The following is a 19,486-nucleotide window of genomic DNA, read 5'->3' as shown; positions in this document are numbered from 1 at the left end:
CTAAAATAAGTATAGATAAAGAAGAAGAAAAATATGATGTAAATTATGACGGTAAAAAATGAAAAACGACACTATGCAATTGTCTTACTTAGTCGCTCGTCGTGTTCTTGTGCATTTCGTCTTCTTTCTGTTACTTCGTCGAGAGTTGTATTTCTGTGCTGTTCTGGTCTCTTTACAGCTCTATGACGAGTGGTGGGTTCCCTGGCTGTTCCTGAGACACTCTGACCATGATTCGTTCAGGTGGGTTCCGTAACATTTCATACATTCCCAGGTGCCTGCATGTTTCTTACCATACGGTAGAGTTTGATATTATAGAACGATACCACAATCATCAAAATGAAGCAAACAGCATTAAGTGACTCGGTATCCATGACGATTCAGTTCCTGCAGCAAAATTTATGCAAGCTTCTAAAGAAGAGGAATAATCAACACTTAGGAATCAAACAAAAGGTTTTTGCAATAATTTGTTGCTTACTCCCGTTAACTGATACCTACCTTTGTTAAGTTCCTTATGATAATATTGATGTGCCTGATACGTCTTCTTGTGATTACGAGCGGATAAGTGATCTATGAAAGGAGGGTTTTTTTTTTCAAACGTGTTGAAAAGGTACTGTATTGTTCGAAGGGGAACTGAACGTTTTTGACAGGGCGAGTTGTTCTTCAAGTGTTTTGAAAATATATTATTAGTTTCTTTTAGCCGCCAATATCGATGTCCTTAAGGTCTTGCGACAATATTTCAGCTTCATTAACAAAAACAATAATGCGCTAATAGCTGTCGTCATTGTTTCGGCGGAAAAAATTCACGGTAAAATTCTGAGCAAAAGCCCAAAATATTGTTTGGTAGTCAGTTGGTTATAATGATACCCCAAGGCAAGTGATTACACACAAAGCGCGAAGACATAATAGACAAACATGCGCCTATTGTGAAAAAAAGGGTTCACGCAAACCAACTTCCGTGGATCAATGTCCAAATAAAAAGAGCAATTCAACTGAGAAACAAACTATACCGCAAATACCGCCTTAGTCGGAATGACGAAACTTGGGAAAGTTATAGAGTACAAAGGAACTTAGTTACCAAACTTAAGCGAACATCTATTAAACGGTTCTTCTTGGACTCTTCAGCTAACGCAACAACTCCTGGAGATTTTTGGAAGCGGGTAAAGCCTCTTCTACCGTCTTCTGGACAAGATAACAGCGATGGCACATGCATAATGGTTAGAGGTGCAGTTGTTAGTGATCCATCAAATCTTTTCAATAAACACTTCTCTTCACCTGTTCTTGATCGAACTGTTTTGACTAAGTCTGTTGAAGATTTCGAACATCATCCAAGTGTGACTTCAATCTCGTCGCGCAATTTCAATCTTGGTTTTTCATTTCAACCTGTCAGTACGGAATACATTGGTAAATTGCTTACTGGCCTGAAAACAAACAAGTCTTGTGGACCTGACAATATCACTCCCATGATTCTTAAGCTATCTGCGTCAACAATCAAAGGGCCTTTGACTAAGCTCCTTAATTACAGCCTTGCTAACTCAACGTGGCCACAGGAATGGAAATTAAGTAATGTTACTCCAGCCTATAAAAAGGATGATAGCTCTCTTGTGGAAAACTATAGACCAATCAGTATCTTGTCGTCAATTCCCAAGATTCTTGAGAAAGTTATGTATGATCAGCTCTATGATGCTTTCAAGACCCACTTCTCTCTCAATATGTCTGGATTCTTAAGTGGGCACTCATGTTGCACTGCTCTTCTAAAAATGGTGGACGACTGGAGACTAGCCCTGGATTCTAAGAAAGTCACTGGAACTATTGCCATTGACCTTTCCAAAGCTTTTGATTCTGTGTGTCACAGTTTACTCCTAGCCAAGCTGCGTGCTTATGGTCTGAATGATGACGCCCTCAGATTCGTCCAGTCATACTTAACCGAGCGACAGCAAAGAGTTAAATTTAATTGCAAATTCTCTGATTGGCTTCCCGTTCAATGTGGTGTGCCTCAAGGTAGTCTTCTCGGTCCCTTAATTTTTAATATATATATGAATGACTTAAACTTTGCTGGCCAGATCGCTTCCTTGCGTCTATATGCCGATGATACGACAACTTATCGATCTCATCACGATATCACTTTCTTGGAAATTTCCCTGAACCATGATATTGACATCCTCCTGTCTTGGCTTTCTCGTAATTATCTTATGGTCAACAACATAAAGTCCCAAGCTATGATGATCGGAGATATTGCTTACGACCCTCAATTTATCATTGGTGACTCTAGAGTCGAGTTATTTAACTCACTCAAAATCCTTGGGGTCACAATTGACGACAAGTTAACATTTGCTGATCACATTCAGAGTGTCATAAAAAAGGTCTATGCCAAGATTGGTGCCCTTAGGAGACTCAAAAAACTTATACCTGTAGATGTCTCCCTATCACTCTACAAGGCTTACATACTTCCTCACCTGGAGTACTGTAGTCCGCTATTGCTTGGAATAAATAAAACACTGAGCTCTAAACTTGAGTCAGTCAATAAGTACGCACTCAAAACTTTGCTTAATCTCGGCAATAATGTTGACTACAATACAATCTTAGCTAAAAGCAACATGAAAACTCTAGAACATAGGCGATTTTATATTTCCTTGGTTTTACTTTTTAAATGTATGAAATGGAATGGTCCGGAATATATTAAAAACTTTTTTAAATTGCGGGAATCTAGATATAGTTTAAGGAATAAAGGTGTAAATCTAGTGCAACCAGGGTATAATAATAGATCGTATCATAATTCCTTTACATATAAAGTTAGTCACCTTTGGAACAGTTTACCTAGAGAAATTAAAAAAGCATCTACGCTTAGCGATTTTTGTAGTAAACTTAAGAATTTCGATTTTAGCACTCTAGGACCAATCTGTAAATGTAATACATGTAGTTGACTTTTATTGTACGTACACATACATTGTCATTCTTATTCATATTCATCTACTGCAATATCTTTCACCGAACATAATGTTTAGACTCTTTTAACTATCAATATTAATCACCTACAATTTTACAATTATCACTCGTACTCTAAACATATATTTTTACCTATAAAGTTTTAAGTACTTCTAATAATATACCTTTAATTATAGTTAATTTATAGTCTACCGTTTTATACATGAGCCTCTGGCTCGGGCAATTGGGCAACCATGCCTCACGTTAGACAATAAACTTTGATTGATCGATTGATTGATTGAAGAGACAGAAAAAATTTACCCGCAGGCAGGATAATCATTACAAACCTTAATTGGACATCTACGTTTGGAAAATATTGATAAAGAATTTCCACCATGCAATTACCATAGGGAGGTATAAAATAATCAATTTAACTGTAAAGAATTGCGATAAAATCGAAAAGTTTAAAAAATTAAAAACTATCTTGGTTTAAGAAAAATGCGGCGACGTTTCGAAGTTCGCTTTACGTTATTATCAAGTCAATAACGAGTGAAATGAGAACGAATATAAATGTAAAAGAATTCCTAAAGAGACACGAATAGCTAAATTTAAAATATGTAATCAACAAAGAATTCACACGCAGAGTCACATATTCGCATGCAGTTACGTAAAGAGTTTGGCGCGAATAGAGTCTTTCTGAGTATTTAACTCGGGGTTCAGTTTCTTAATGAATAACATCTCAAAATTAGACAATCAAACTTTGATCTACATTTCTTTAGAACAGAGAATTGCTTATCAACCAAGTCAGTCTTCAATAGAACGTGTTACTCAAGATGCCTCCCGATTGCAGAGTATTTGTTTTCTCTTGTCACAGAAACTTGAAATTCACTATGGAGATAGCTGAACAGAATACTGTCCCTTTCGTTGGCATAAACATCACCATAGTGGCATGAACATCACCAAAAGTGAAAAATATTTGGGGGCCACGGTTTTAGCTAAAACCGTGGCCCCCAAAATAAAATATTTTTCTCACCTTTCCTTAGACGTTTTAAATTTTTCACAACTTCGCCTGTCCCTGTTCGTAAGTCCGGCCAAGCCTTTATGGTCATCGGTCCCCGTAACTTCGGTTTATAAATACAGGCGTTTAGTTATACTTCTTCTAGTCTATATTTAAAAAATTATTAAAAAATTGAGCGAAAAAAGTACCGTAAATTTACGCGTTTTTTTCTTTTGTAGAAGGGCCGACTGTCTTGTGGCAAAGCTAACCTCTAATAGGGTTGTTCGTATTAGTTTTTTAGAAGGGGGTCACTGGGGCTTATTAGAGACCGCAAAACCGTAGAAAGAAATCACCCAAAACCGAAGAACCGAAACAAAAATCGATCAAAACCGAAAACTGCATGCAAAACTGCCAAAACCGATACATTTTTACATCTCAGTTATTAAAACCCTTATCGATCGGTTACAGCGGTGACAAGTGGAGTATACAGAGTAAACCACTAATTTCATTGCAGTATTTGTGAATGGCATGGACTCAGCATTCGTATCTTCTAGTATCTGCTTAAGTTATAGGCTTTATTTCAGCTGTTCCCTCAGCCAGTTGTCTGAAGATTGGGGGCGAGTTTTCTGGGGCTAATTGTCCAAGGGACGAGTTGTCTGACATTCCCGCTCAGATCGAACCGAAATAGGTCGAATAGGAGAAACCGAAAACCGCATCGGATATCAAATCAGAAAACCCTTATTTTTCGCGAAAACCAAAAATCAACAAATGCTAAAAAACGGAAAATCCGCAAACCGCAATGAACATCAAAACCGAAAAACCGATCTAAAAAAAAACCAAAACCGCAAAACCGAAAATCCCAGTGCACCCCTCTTTTAGGATATCCGCGCGTGATAAGTCGCGATTTAAATTTTGAAAGGTCTTCGAACGTTGTTTCAGAAGAGTTTGTTTCTTTCCGATTTGATAGACTTGTCAAATGATTGACCGTGAATTGGTTAATTTTCAATTGGCGGAACATAAATGCCGACTCGCTTAAGGCCCTAGCAAACGGCTTCATGACCTGGAGTTTGCTGGAACTCCCGTCGATATTAAAGACCACCTAAAGATCCTTGGAATATGTTTAGATAACAAATTATCTTTTAAGGAACATATTAATATCATGTTAAAGAAAGTATATTCTAAGATAGGCGCACTTCGCCGCCTTAAGCGCTTAGTACCGGCAAATACCATATTACTTCTTTACAAGAGTTTTGTATTATCACATTTTGAATACTGCAACTCTTTATTTATGGGTATAGGTAAAACACTTAACAAGAAACTGGAAGATGATATGCGAACTATTATGGTCTACAAACTATAAAGAATTTGGGAAAAAGTACTGATTATGAATCAATCCTTAGGATGGTAAACATGAATGCTTTAGAACATAGACGTATTCTGCTGTGTGCTCGTTACCGCTTTCGACGAGAGTCTATTTCATTTATTACCAATCTTGTTGCCGGTGATATCAGTCGCAACACTCGACGGAATCACGCCTTACCGCCGCTCCATAAAGTTTTAATTGCTCTCAGGTTTTACGCCAGTGGAAGTTTCCTAAAAGTTATAGGCGAACTTCGGCTGTTGTCCGCATTGCCGCACCATCAGCGTTTACAGCATCGGCGATTTTTTTCCACATTTCATTTTTTTCTGATTGGTGACGCTGTTGGTAAACTTGCTTTAAGCTAAAGGTTTTCTTCGACTTTTTCTGTCAAAACGGCAATTTCTGAAGCGCTAAAATTTTGTTTTCGAGCTTTGCGTGAGATAGCCAAGGAAGCCATTTTGCAGAGCTCGCAACTTGCTCACCATGGCAACATTGTACGAATAGTTTATTATAGGATGCTAACCGCAATTAAACTGGGGCTGGTTGGCTGCATGTGATGCTTTAATGCATGTGATGCTTTAATGTGACAGCGTGATGCTGTTAGTGAGCTTCTATGCGCTAGCTGATGTTTGGCTGTGTAGCCGCGTGATGCGGTTCCAGTCAATACCCACTAATTGACCCTTGCTCACCATAGAGTCTCCTGTAGCTCAGTGGTTAGAGCATCCGACTAGATCACAGAGGGTTGTGGGTTCAAATCCCATCTGGACACTCGATTTTTCTCTTATATTAAAAATTGTTTATTTCATCTTAACCGCGGGTTAAACGCGCTTAACCAAAGGTTAGCTAACCTGTCCTCTAACCGCGCTTCGAACAACGCAATTTTAATAGTGAGTTAACAAACTCACGGTTAGGAAATTTAATCTCCGGTTAGACCTAACCAGAGGTTAGTTTAACTTGTCTTTTGAACAACTGGGCCCTGCTTCTAAGAATGCATTGATTTAGTTTACTTTAGTTTCTTTGATCTTAGTCTTTGTTCTTTTGATTTATTATAATAAAAAAATAAATAAATAAGTAAATAAAAAGTGAATTCTCCTTCTTTTAACTTAATTAAATTTTTATTTATTTATTTACTTATTTACTCACCTCTCTATTGTCTTTGTTTATATTATTAATTGTGAATAAATACTTTGGTTAGTGTAAATATAGAATTAAAGTAAAGCAAGTCTTGTGTAAATGTTAAGATACACCAGTTAATTATACGTGACTGTGGCCAACTCGAAAGCTATGCTACTTTGGTCACTGTGCACATTTTACTTTTGATCATTGATGTAATTTACTGTTTCTTATACATTCTGACTTTTATAATCTGTAGTAACCTCTTGAAATAGTGCGAATAAAGAGTTTCACTCTGATAATGTTCGCGGCTGAGAGATTGTCCGAAAAATGAATATTTGGCCGAAAAGCGCGAGAAGCGAAGCTTCGAGGGCAAATATGAAATTTTGTGGACAATCTCTCAGCCAAGGACATTATCAGCCGACATACCAGCAAGCCAGAGCGGGGTTTATTTATTTTATAACCCTCCCATTAATTTTCACGTCGCAATTAAAGTGCGCGTAAACACAGTAAAAAAAGCCAGTAGTGATCTGATCGCGATTGCGCGCGATTGACGCAAGCAAGCAAGTACATTTGATTGGTTTAGATAACTTTATTTTCAGTGTGATTAAACCAAAACTTGACAAGCTGTCATTGGAAATTTACTCTCATAACGCCCCTTATATACAAAACTCGAAAACTTGGCGCCTTTTGGTTCACATTTTCCGACGTGCTGTTCAAAAACTTGACTAGAAAGAAATTTTTATTAATGTCACTATCGCTAGACTAAAAAAAAACGAGTTTGGTTTCCTGCCATGCAAATAGGAGAACGTAAAAGTTGATACTCTTGTGTTAACCCTAATGACCGTTCTGATTAACTAACGTGACGGTGACCGAAAAGAACAAACCGGACAACTGATAAGCCTCTACAGCCTAGAGCAGGTGAGATGGCTGCCATAGGGATGCACGTCATACCGCATCAGAGAGGAGTTCTGGAGTCAGGAGGAAACGAAATCGGGACAGCGATTGGTTTACAGCGTATGGCTGTGGAGCCAGGTACAAGTGTCCATCAAAGAATTGCAAATCGCCCACTCGCTCGAGAAAACGATGAATAACTCAATTCAAATATGGTAAGAGAAATCAAACAATCCGTTCAGCACGATTATATCTGTTAAGTACCCTCGCTTCTCTTTCGAGCTACTCCTATAGCCAGTTTAAAGCTGTTGAAAATTTTAATGACTTAATTGTTTTCTCTCCCGACTGATAATATGTTTACATCCGGGAACACTCCTTTGATTGCCAGCAAGCACAAATAGACAGCGCACAAAAAAGACCGTGCGCAACATTTCTGAGATCATGCAATCATTTTAATTGCATACTTTCGTCCCGACAGGTCTTTTCAGAGGTGAACATTTTACTTCATGTATCTTTTTTAACATTCATCATCTCAGACATGAGGGAGATATTTGGAGACGATGAAATGATAGAATTGAGTTGCTGCTATAATGTTATCCATCCAGGTTATCCATCTATAGTGATACATATATCTTATTAACCAAGCGCGTGGGCCGTACTAGGAGAATATCGGCCAGAGGTCTTGACAGTACGGATCGAGCGCCGCTCGGTCCGTACAAAAAAGACCGAGGGCCGATATTCTTCCAGTACGATCCCGAGCAAGCTTGGTTAATAAGTGATTTATTATACGACTGAAGTTCAAAGGGACACAAATGCGGTATCACTCTGGACCATTCGGGACAGTGCCCGGTCCAATACTGAGCGAATATTGACCGGCAATAGAGCATTTTGATTGGATGCTTTTAGTTATTGGCCCTCTGACTGCCCGAGTCGTGTAATAATGCTAGCTATTGCTTCTGTCAACCGACATTGTTTTCTCCGCAAATTGAACCACTCAATAATCACCTCAGTTTGTTGTATCTGTAATATCTGAGTTTTCAATAAATCTTCATGATCATGAAATTTTGTTAGATTTCTGTATTGCATCTTTAATGACTGAATTGCACGAAAGTGCCGGTCTTATCTATTATTTAAAAAAATATCATCATGATATTTCAAGTTGTTAGAATCAATTAATTAAGCCGTGGTACACTTTGAATACTAGGGAAGACAAGACGAATAAATTCGGTCATGCTCCACGTCATAAAAACTCAGTTAACCAACGTTCACAATGAATGAAAGATGCTGATAATAATAGCTTTATATTGTTAAACTTCATAGGGCGGGATGACAGAAGGAATAGTGTTGGTTTGCGTTTTCAGTAGAACGAAGGTAAGTCGCGCAGATTGCAAGTCGCGCGCGGGGGGTTCGCGCTGCTCCACTCGCGCGTGACTCGCACTTTGCACTCGATTCGCGCTTGTTTCCGTCTGCCTGAAAACGCAAAATAAGGCCAGTTCTGCAGCCTAGTTCAAAATGGTAACAGGAGGAAACGAAATCAGGACAGCAATCAGTATGGCTGTGCAGCCAACTACATTTGTTCATCATAGAATTGTAACTAGGCCACTACCTCGAGAGAACGACGGATAACTCAATTTAAAAAGGTAAGATGAATTAATTCCTTAAGGTTGATCATTCAGTCCCTCTAAAACTTCAATAATTTTCCTTTGTTGACGGTTCAGAAAGGAATAGTGGGGGTGTTTATCAGTCTTCGAAAAGATCGCCTTACCCCCAGAGTTCCGCGCAGGGATAATTTGCTTGACTCTAATAATTCTCTCACCCTCCCGCCCCATCTCGCTTCATGGGGCGGGAATATGAGAGACCCTGGGAACGAGGTTGGTTGTACCGCCGTATCCGGATGACGACGTTCGGGAAGTAAACTTTCCTCATTTTTAAAGTAGCTGACGTGTTTCTTTAGTTATGTATTTTTTTTCTTGAATTTTCCTCCCAAAAAAAAACCAAAGCAAAGGGTATACTTCATGACCTACCACAAAATGATATGACATGAATAAGAATCCTTTCAGTTATTTTAATTGTCTTTAAAATCTGTTCATCAGTTGTTCATTTAATGTCGCTCTCTGGCCACAGGAAGCCGATAACAGGTTGAGTATCATTCTGAACGAGTCTCCAGCTATGAAAACAAATTCACTCATTCGCTTTGCTTTTAAACGAAAAAAATCCCGAAACTCATACAACCGCAAACAACTAATATATTAAGAAAAGATATTTGCAATGCATGGCGCTGTTAAAAAAAAAAATGTGTAAGGCAATTCTATTGAAACGGCGAGTAATTGTATACTTAGAAGGCACGCCAACATATTACAAGGAAAGGAAGAAAGGTGGGCATCACTTAAACAAAGTAAGTAACAAATTATTTAAGATAAACTTTGTGAATTCTTAAATATTGATAATTCAGCCTCCCTAAAGTTTCTTTCTGTTTTGTTGATGGTTTAGAAAGGTAGCAAATGGTGAGCGTGTTTATCATGTTCCGACACGTAACTGCGACGGATTCAGTATCTAAACAAATTATCGCCCCACAATCCGACAAAAACTTTTGCCGTGGGCAATGTCAATTTTATATTGTTTGAAAACCATAGGAAGTGCTTATTTATATTGAATCCCTTACCCCCCCCCCCATCATTGTTATGTCACGTGCAATTATGCTGTAAACACCACCCTTGCTCTCTTTGTAAGAGCAAAAGTTTATTGAAGAATAAGAAGTTATATTTTTTAATTTTTAATAATTTTTTAAATATAGACTAGTGAGCAGCACTTCTGCGAACAGTAATTGTAAAACTTTTTTTATTTTCCGACGCGTTTAGTCTAACTGTCGTCGACTTCTTCAGGGTGTTTTACAAGTATAACTTAACGCCTGTAATTTTAAGCCAAAGTTACGGGGCCGACGACCATAGAGGCTTGGCCGGACTTACGAACAGGAACAGGCGAAGTTGTCAAAAATTTAAAACGTGTAAGGCAAGGTGAGAAAACTATTTTGGGGGCCACGATTTTAGCCAAAACCGTGGCCCCCCAAAAGAGTTTTCTCACCTTGCCTTACACCCCTGTTCCTGTTCGTAGGTCGGCCAAGCCTCTGCGGTCATCGGCCCCCGTAACTTTGGCTTATAAATACAGGCGTTCAGTTATACTTGTAAAATTCCCCGAAGAAGTTTACGAAAGTTAGAAGAAACGCATCGGAAAATAAAAGAAGTTATACAACTGCCGTTCGCAGAAATGCTGCTCACTAGTCTACATTTAAAAAATTAATAAAATAACTTAAAAAATTAATAAAACATTTAAAAAAAAGTTATCTTTTTCATTCAAAAACATCTTATTTCCTTTCTGGGCTCTACTTAGAGGCTTGTATCAATTTTGCTGCAGGAACTGAACCGTCATTGACACCGAGTCACTTAATGTTGCTTGCTTCATCTTGATGGTTTCGGTAATATGTTGTATAATCAAACTCTACCAATTGGTAAGAAACATGCAGGCACCAGGGAATCAGGGAGCTGTTACGGAACCCACCAAATCGAATCATGATCAGAGTGTCTCAGGAACAGTCAGGGAACACGCCATCGCTCGTCGTAGAGCTTTGGAAAGGATGGAACGGCACGGAAATACAACTTCCGACGGAGTAACAGCGAAAAGACGACATCCACAAGAGTCACAAGAACACGACGAGCGTTTTTCGTGACAAAGTAAGCCAATTGTATAATGCCTTATGAATTTTTTTCCGCCAGACTTTCCATCATATTCTTTTTTTCTTCTTCATCTGCACTTGTTTTAGTGATCGTAGGACTGCCTCGTTATAACCTTTTTTACGGCTGGGAATAAAAATGAATCTCTCCTTGATTACGCGCGCTAGATGTGTGAGTTTGAGTTACAAAGAATAACTGAAAAAACATCCAAACAATTCAGCATTCGAAGGTCTCGGTACAACAATCAGACATACAAAGTTTTTTTGGCTTTCAATATGAAAGTCTGGAAGAGTGGGTTGTGACATTTTGAAAAATTTCACTTTTTTTGTCACCAGGAAATTCTTAGTAGTTACTACATTACTGTGCTTTCATATGCCTCACGTCACTATACTGTTGGGTGACGACAACAAACTTTGGTTATTTGGATTGAGTGAATACACTGATTTGATAGAAAAACAGAAACTACCCGGCACTGTACATACAACGGATTTAGAAGCAAGTCTGCTGATCCATACACTTTTCTCACTTTCGGTCTCTTGTCAAAAAACGTTCTCAGTTCACAGGCTGTCAAAAGTTTCTTGAGTTGATCAGGCAGCTCTTCTGGGCATGCCGAGACAGCAACTTTGGAAGTATGAGAAATGGGGAAATTTTTACACTGGCTTTCCATCAGGTGCTCAGTTACTAGCTCTCACATTGCTTCTTTCCTTGACCTTTTTGAAAGTCCACATTTGGGCACACTGCTCCATTCCTTGTCAACTATCCCTTTCAACGCTGAATTGCTTAGATTTTGTGATTCACGAGGAGACCTTGACGACAACGTGGCTGCAAGAAAGCTTTTAATTTACCTGGCTCTTTGGACTGAATGGAAGCACTAACTTTGCTTGACACAGTTTCCAACTCCAACGAAACAGTATAATCTGTGCGTCCCTTTCAGAGAAATGCATAAATGCCGCCCATGTGGTTTCACACAACTGGACTTTAGGATCATTGTGGAGATAGAGAAATTGAACATTTTTACGACATGAGAGACCACAGGCTTTTAAAACTTTGCCTTTAAAGGCAGCAAACGAGGCAGCACAGCTCGAGGTCAAGGAAAAAAAAGGCAAGAATTCGACTGTCATTCTTAGCAATCCTTACAAGGGCAGTGAAGATGACGTCTTGTTCTCGGGCTCTTCGCTTAAGGAGACGTTCAGTGCCTTTTCCTAATTTCCTGCGCTTTTTCGTTTTCCTTTTCTTTCTGACTATCTTGCGTTTTATAACCTGATTCTTCTTGCGTTTTTCGTTTCATTCGTGTCACATTTGTCGGAAGAATGCCACCAATCTTCAGCGTGTTTCCGTTTCTTCTTCCGTTTAGCTTGCTTCGAATACTCGTTGCTGGCCTCGGAGGAAAACGAGGAAGATCGAGAAGTTTCACTTCACTATAGTTCGATATCTGATGGAATGACTGGTTCAAAGAAGAAGGAAGTGGTGAAATTGGTATAGTGACAATTACTATCTTGCACATTTGCCGCTAACTTTTGGCCAACCGTAGAAAAGAAATCGTTTAGCACTTTCGGCAATTTCGCTGGGTTACAAGTCACACTGACCATTCCCGTTTAGTCGTTTAAGGCCAACAATGGGTTTGGATTTTCTTTTGTTTCGGTTCATCACGTCGTTGATTCCAATCCACGTTTTTTTCATATCGTTCATATGTTGTGTAAAATATTTGTGATAATAGAGCTTTCACTAAGACGAATTAGGGAGATAATTTTGTTTCGGTAGATATTTGTCGGTATCCCCTGAGGCGAATAGAGCGTTTTCAATTTCTATTGATTTGATTATCCCTCTGGAAATCCAGGGTTTTAAGGATTGCTTGAATTTTCGCTTTGATAGAGGTTTAAGCGGAGTATGTTTGTTTATCAGTTTGTTAACTTTGTTATAAATTTTTTAAAGAGCGATATCGATATTTCCATTTGTTCTTGCAAGAATCGATTCCCAGCCGACTTGCGCTAATTCAGAGTTATACTCCTTTTCTGAAACCTGGAGAAATCACGCACCATGGTCTTTTTAGGGAAATTTCACTGTTTTGCGGGAGAATTCAGTCAAGCAAAATTGACAGAACTGGTCGCTTATGTCTGAGATAATGTTGCCACTTGTGATTCCTCCACAATTTTTATTTAAAATAATGTTATTAATTAGAGTGGCCGAGTTGCGGTATACTCTAGTTTGTTTATCAATCGTTGGAATGAACGATTAGCTTTGTAAGGCGTGAAATTGCACGTTTCGGCATTGAGGAGGTTTATGTTGAAATCACATATTATTTAAACTGTGTCATCGGACTGACTAAACCTCTCAGGGCTTCATCAAAATATGCCTGAAAGCTCTCTGGGGAATTGTGCTGTCTATACATTGTTCCACCGAGATAATACTGCTTTTCTTTTCTTTTCAAAGAGAAACTCCACCCAGAGAGCTTGGAAGGCGTTGGTTGACGTTTTTTCTATTATCTTATACTTAATTTGTACATACCAACACCTCCGGCGGAAAGAGGTGATGGAACGAATTCAAATTCATAACCTTGCAGAGATGGTAAATGTCTGGTAGATCAGAATTTGCAATTTTAGTCTCAGTTATCCCTATAACACTGAAATGATACTCCATTTCGTTTAAAAGATGAGTTTCCAAATTTTCAAAATTTCGTTTCAGGCTTCTGACATTGTTGTTGTGAAGTAAAGAAAACTTCGGAATTCCAGTTTTGGTATCGACATTCAAGCCATTTTTCATTACATGAAAACTGTGCGGAGAATAATATTCATTTGTTAAAGGAAGGTTAAAATCGGGGTTGATTTTCAGGCGCGTAACGTCCTCTACGCATATACGCACGTGCGTACTTGAAGTGACCAGAAAAATTTGAAAACAATGTTGTGTTTGCGCCAAGTTTTCTCAAAATAAGGGCAACACGCTTTATTCTTTGCTTGTATTCACACAACTATTTCAAACAAGAAATAAAGAACGCAGTATTTTTCGCTCAGTTTACTTAGGTTTCTGGATTATAAGTACTTGTACGTACTTGAAAAAATGACCGCGCTACACGCCTGATATTGCTATCTGTGTTTAGGCTAAATAAGTCAAGCTCATGGAAACTAGTGAGTTTCTCGAGGTACTTCTTAGTTGGAAGGGAGCTAGGTATAAGATTATTGAATTGGTCATGGATCGGGATAAACTTTATACCAAAATAAGGGAGTTCTTTGAGAAGCAGTCTCGCTGTGAAAGAATCTCTATGGGTTGTGAAATAATATCTATTCCTTTCCTTAAAATGTTCTATATCAGTTAATCCCTAATCCCTAATCCTCATCCACAGCAAACACAGGGATCGCAGTCCATTTACTTTCAATGTTTTGAACTCTGTGGGCCGAAACGTAACTCTGTTCGGCATAATTTTATACCTCAGTGGTAACCAAGGTCTTATTAGCTCGGGGCACGATTCTGCCTCAAGTTCTCTTGCATTTTCCCGCCATGGGTGTAACTTGTCTTTACAAAGGTTCTATCGATTGCGATGCCGGTGTTCCTTTTTTATATAACAACGATTCTGTTTTAAAAGGATTTTGTTAGACTTGGACATCGGTCGATCGTAGTCAACCGCGTGGTATTTAGCCCAAAATAGAATGTTGTTTGCTGATTATTGAAGGTGCATCTCAGTTGGGTGACGCTCAAAGCGTGCAGAAACACTGTAAGTGTTAAAATAAACTTTCGCGCGGACGACTGAATAAGGAAGTAATCTAACCGGCGCAGTTTTAAGCTGCTACTAAAAAAAAATCTCTGCGTTAAGCCCTTACCCCCCCTGACATCAGCATGTATATTCTCCATACTGCTCTCCTAAATTACTGACAAGAAGAATTTTTTGTCAAAGGGTCAAACCACGACCTGGCACGTGATTTTACGCGCCTAAACAGATTAGACGTGCGCCGAGTCTATCGCTGCTTTAAATAAAGTAAATCTTTTTTCTAACGGTTCAAATTGGTATTGGTTGACCCACTCATGCCTAAACTCCGGTAACTCCTACTCGGTTCCGCTTCTTCTGCTGCTTTGAAAACACAATTTCAGTCACGGATTTGCAGTTCAGTACAATGTCAACTATTGAGATCGTGAGCCTCGCCAGTCTCTTTATTTTGTTCGTAATCATGTGTTTCGTCGTCAAGAACAACTTAATCTTCATACTGATAGGGCGGCAAAGGGCTGTCGCGGAGCGGGATGGTGTCACGATGGATGTACAAAACAGAGCGACTCAGACAGTAGATACGCCTCTACAGCCTAGAGTGGGTGAGATGGCTACCATAGGGATGTACGTTATACCGCATCAGAGAAGAGTTTTGGAGTCAGGAGGAAGCGAAATTAGGAAGGTGATTGGTAGACAGCGTATGCCTGCGCAGCCAAATACATGTGTCCATCAAAGAATTACAAATCGCCCACTTCCTCGACAAAACGATGAATAGCTCAGATCAAAGAAGGTAAGAGAATAAATCAATCCATTTAGCACTAGGATACTTCCATTACCCTTACTGCTCTTTCAAGATACTCCAACAGCCAATTTTTAGTTTAGCTTAGTGTTGAAAAATAACTTATTCTACCTCTAGATAACATGTTTAGACTGTATTAAAATTACTGCTGACGCCAGCAGAAATAAACTGCAAACAAAAAAGACAGAGAGCAACTCATCTGAGATCATGCAATCATTTAATGGCCTATTTTCATCTTTGCAGGTCTTTTTAGACTTTTCAGACCAGCTGGACTGATATTTGATATCATTTATCTATTACTTTTTAAAAATTCATCATTTCAGAAAGGAGATGTAGTATGAAGATTAGTATTGTAGTATGGAGATATAGATGTGAGTAAGTGTGGCTGTTGGCATTGATTGGATTCATAGTGATTTCTGCATTGTCTATGGAGATTGTTTTTCTGGGAATGAATATGTCATGTGTAGCATCTAAATAAATTTCCATAATTCTTCATGATAATCATTAGACTTCTGTGCTGTACCCATTAAACTTAATTTCACAGAAATTCCAGTCTTATTTGATGTTTCAAAAATAGTTGTTGAAAGGGTTTAGCTGTGGTAAGAAGACATATAAAACTCGCGGAGTACAGAAACGTGACCGCCATGAATACCTTCCAAATTCCTGAAAAGTAGTTTCCTGCTTAATAACAATGGACAAGTGATATTGGTAATCCTTCGTTTCAAAGTATCTTTTCGACAAAAAACAGAGGATACTTGGTAAGCTGCTTCAAAATAAGGTGGCATGAATAAGAAAACTTTCAACCATTTCAAATTCGTCATAAAATGCGGCCCTCGATCTTACTATTTCATTTCACTTTCCAGCCCGGTAGTTCTTCATCTTCCTTTGCCGGTGAACTATTGAAATGTTGACTGCTCACTTATGGGATCTTTACAAATGAAATGGTAAGCTTGAGGAGCTTACCATTTCATTCCACTTTCCAGCCTGGTACTTCTTGAGCTTCCTTTGCCGGTGAACTATTGAAATGTTGACTGGTTACTCATCAGGGGATCCAAGCACGTCAATATTAGCGTACAAAACTCAAGTGCATTATGGCTTGACTGCAAAATCTTCCAGTCTGCTTTGAACAATAGAGTGACCGCTTTTTGAAACGCTTGAAAAAAACACAACTCCCCAATGTATTGATCATTTATCCGCTCGCTTAATTTGAAACAGAAACACAAGTAGACGTATCACGCACGCGAACATCAACATAAGAAACTTAACAAAGGTGGGCATCATGTTTTATGCGGAAATTTCATCAGTATCTGTAAAATAAACAGAACATTGCAAGGCCGCTTGAGGATACGAATTTTATCTTCTCCGCGTGCTGAAAGTATCTCTCGTCCGTTCGCTTCACTCACTCGTGAGAGATACTCACAGCACTCGAAGATAAAATTCGTATCCCCGCGCGGCCATGTGATATCCTCCATAAACAGCTTTTGATATCATAGCTCTTTATTGTTAAATACCTTGCCAGCGATGTGACGACTCTTTTCGAACAAAATCAACATCAAATTAATCAGTTCCCATTTACGAAGACCTTTAACAAATCTTCCATGACCAAAGTGACTCATGCACTTCCGCTCAAACATGCAGCTCCTTGTTTGGCAATAAACCGTACTTTCTATCGGTTCATAATACTGGCGTAATATTATCTCAAATGGGATGTTTTCATTCGCTTTCGGCGGCGCTCGACGCTGCCTGATCGCCTGACCTCCCGCCTGTTTTGACGAAAGTTTTCCGCTTCCTTAACCAGACGGATTTATGTTAAAAGTTGATAATATTTTTTTAATGTTTTAGGGAGAATGGTCCAGACTATATAGCCGATTTATTTAAACCCCGAGTTACACCATATAATCTTAGAAGTAGTGGTCTAAACGTAGTACAAACTTCATATAATAGCAGATTCCTTCATGGCTCAAGCGCGTCATTGATCTCACGTATTTGTAACCAGTTACCATCTGCTGTAAAAAATGCATCTAATGCATCATCCTTCTGGAGACTTTTAACCAAGTTAAGTTTTATCGGCTGTCAATGCAGTGATTGCCTTTGATTGGTTTTTTTCTTTTTTCTTTTTCTTTCTAATTTAATCGGTGCTATTACAATTTTAGCTTTCTTTTATATTGTCAAACACTTTTATCGTAAGCCTCTGGCTCAGGGGATTGGGAGACCACCCTCTGTGAATTTTTGACATTAAATAAATTATCTTATCTATCTTATCTATCTTATCTATCTTATCTCTCTTATCTATCTTATCTAACAGTTGCTTCAACATCCTTTCGATTTTGTTGAATAGCAATGTTGAATTAAAGCGGGCACCCCCTTTCCACTGTGTTGAAACGCGTTGAAACGCGTTGAAACGAGTTTGAATCGATGTTGAAAGAGTTTAAAAGCCTTTGAACTTCGCTTCAACATCCGTTCAACATTTTTTTTGTTCTCTGGAATGTTCGGGATGTTGAAGCGGAGTTGAAGTCATTTCAGGGCCCCGCTCTTTCAATATCTTTATATTCTGCTGTCTTCGATCGCCAATTCCTTCACGATGTTGTTGAAATAATGAATGAATGAATGAATGAAAAACTTTATTTATGTGTCAAATCGATCTAGCCGAGGGTAAGAAACCCTCTACTAATAGGGGACACCTAAACTCAATACAATAGCCCCTTTCATCCCTTCTTCTGATCCATTGCCTTGTCTTTCTCCTTCGGGGTATTTTTTTATCTTCATCATTCAAAACTGCGAAAGCTACAAAAACCGCTAATAACGAGCTTTGTTGTAAACGCACACGCGATCCATTGTTTCATTTCAAAATGGCGCCGTTGCATGTGTCTCAGGCGTGTAAAGAGTTGGGGCCTGAAACTAATTACCAGGCCACTCGCTAAGTTTTGTTGAATGAAATGTTGAAACAGTTTGCCCATGGCCATCCTACCGTTCAACGTCATTCAACAACCTTTCAACAGCGTTCAACAAAATTGAATGGATGTTGAAGCCGTTTGTTAGGACCTTTAAGGCACCCGAGTTGGTGGCTTAAATTTAACGAGAATTTAATTGAATTAATCTGACTCGCTTAATTTTAAGCGTGTTGAAAAAGCAACTGTTCGTCGAGGTGGAGAGATGAGATTTTTTGCAGTTACTTGGACCTGGAGGTGATTCTTACCTAAGCTATGAGTGTTGACCGTTACTTTTCGTGCTTAAAGTAGAATATTTAATATAGCCTGTCCAAAGATTTATATAGGCGTTGTGTTCAGAGACTGATGTGATAATTACATGTATTGTGATTGGTGGGTGCGAATAACGAAGGTGCAGATGTTGAGGTGCTAATTGCAATAGTTGTGCAACACGAGTAGTCCTCCTTTAGGGCGAAATGCGCCGCGCGTGTCGTGGACCATGTTCAGGAATATGACTATCATGCTCACTCAGGGGCGGATCCAGGAATTTTTGATTGGGAGGGGGGTCCAAACTTTGGTTCAGAAAAGACTGTTGGACTCTTTTGAGGCAAATTACTTCTCCCCCACACCCCCCACACCCCCTCCCACCAGTCGCGGGTGCACGTTATAATTCCTTGGCCGCTTACCGTTTGCTTGGATTCATTAACTAAAAAAATCAGCCAGTTAAAAAGTGATATACGATCCTTCGGATGTAAGAATTTCAGTCTCAAAGTTGTAAGCGTCAGGTCTGATGGGGGGGGGGGGGAGTCTGGACCCCTCGGACCCTCCCCTGGATCCACCACTGTCACTTATGCTTATCTTTCTGAACTGTCAGACAAAAACAAATTCCAGAAACTTTAGAGAGACAGAATAATCAATATTAACAAAGTTTCTCTGCAATTTATTGTTACTAACTCTCTTAGGGTGATGCCCACCTTTGATAATGTTGGCGTGCTTGATAAATTTACATAACCATTTCAATGGAATCGCCTCTCTCATTTGTTTACATATGC

The 19,486-nt window shown here is 39.0% G+C and overlaps 1 long non-coding RNA gene across 2 annotated transcripts in view; it reads left to right on the top strand.

Annotated features, from left to right (window-relative positions):
* LOC148728287 (uncharacterized) overlaps positions 1 to 16,043 on the top strand; it is a 37,232-nt gene extending 21,189 nt beyond the window's left edge. Inside the window, exons 2-4 of one of the 2 annotated variants that reach the window (XR_016002398.1) lie at positions 10,698 to 11,014; positions 15,215 to 15,498; positions 15,751 to 16,043. This is a non-coding gene — a long non-coding RNA (uncharacterized LOC148728287). Of the gene's footprint in view, positions 1 to 10,697; positions 11,015 to 15,214 lie in introns of both variants that reach the window. The other variant, XR_016002397.1, reaches the window with a different exon arrangement.
* Positions 16,044 to 19,486: the final 3,443 nt, after the last annotated feature.

Source organism: Stylophora pistillata, chromosome 6, assembly GCF_964205215.1.
Source record: "Stylophora pistillata chromosome 6, jaStyPist1.2, whole genome shotgun sequence".
In the NCBI taxonomy this organism is placed as follows: Eukaryota; Metazoa; Cnidaria; class Anthozoa; order Scleractinia; family Pocilloporidae; genus Stylophora; species Stylophora pistillata.
The sequence above is the reverse complement of the archived record's forward strand: the minus strand, read 5'-3'. Positions and strand labels throughout refer to the sequence as shown.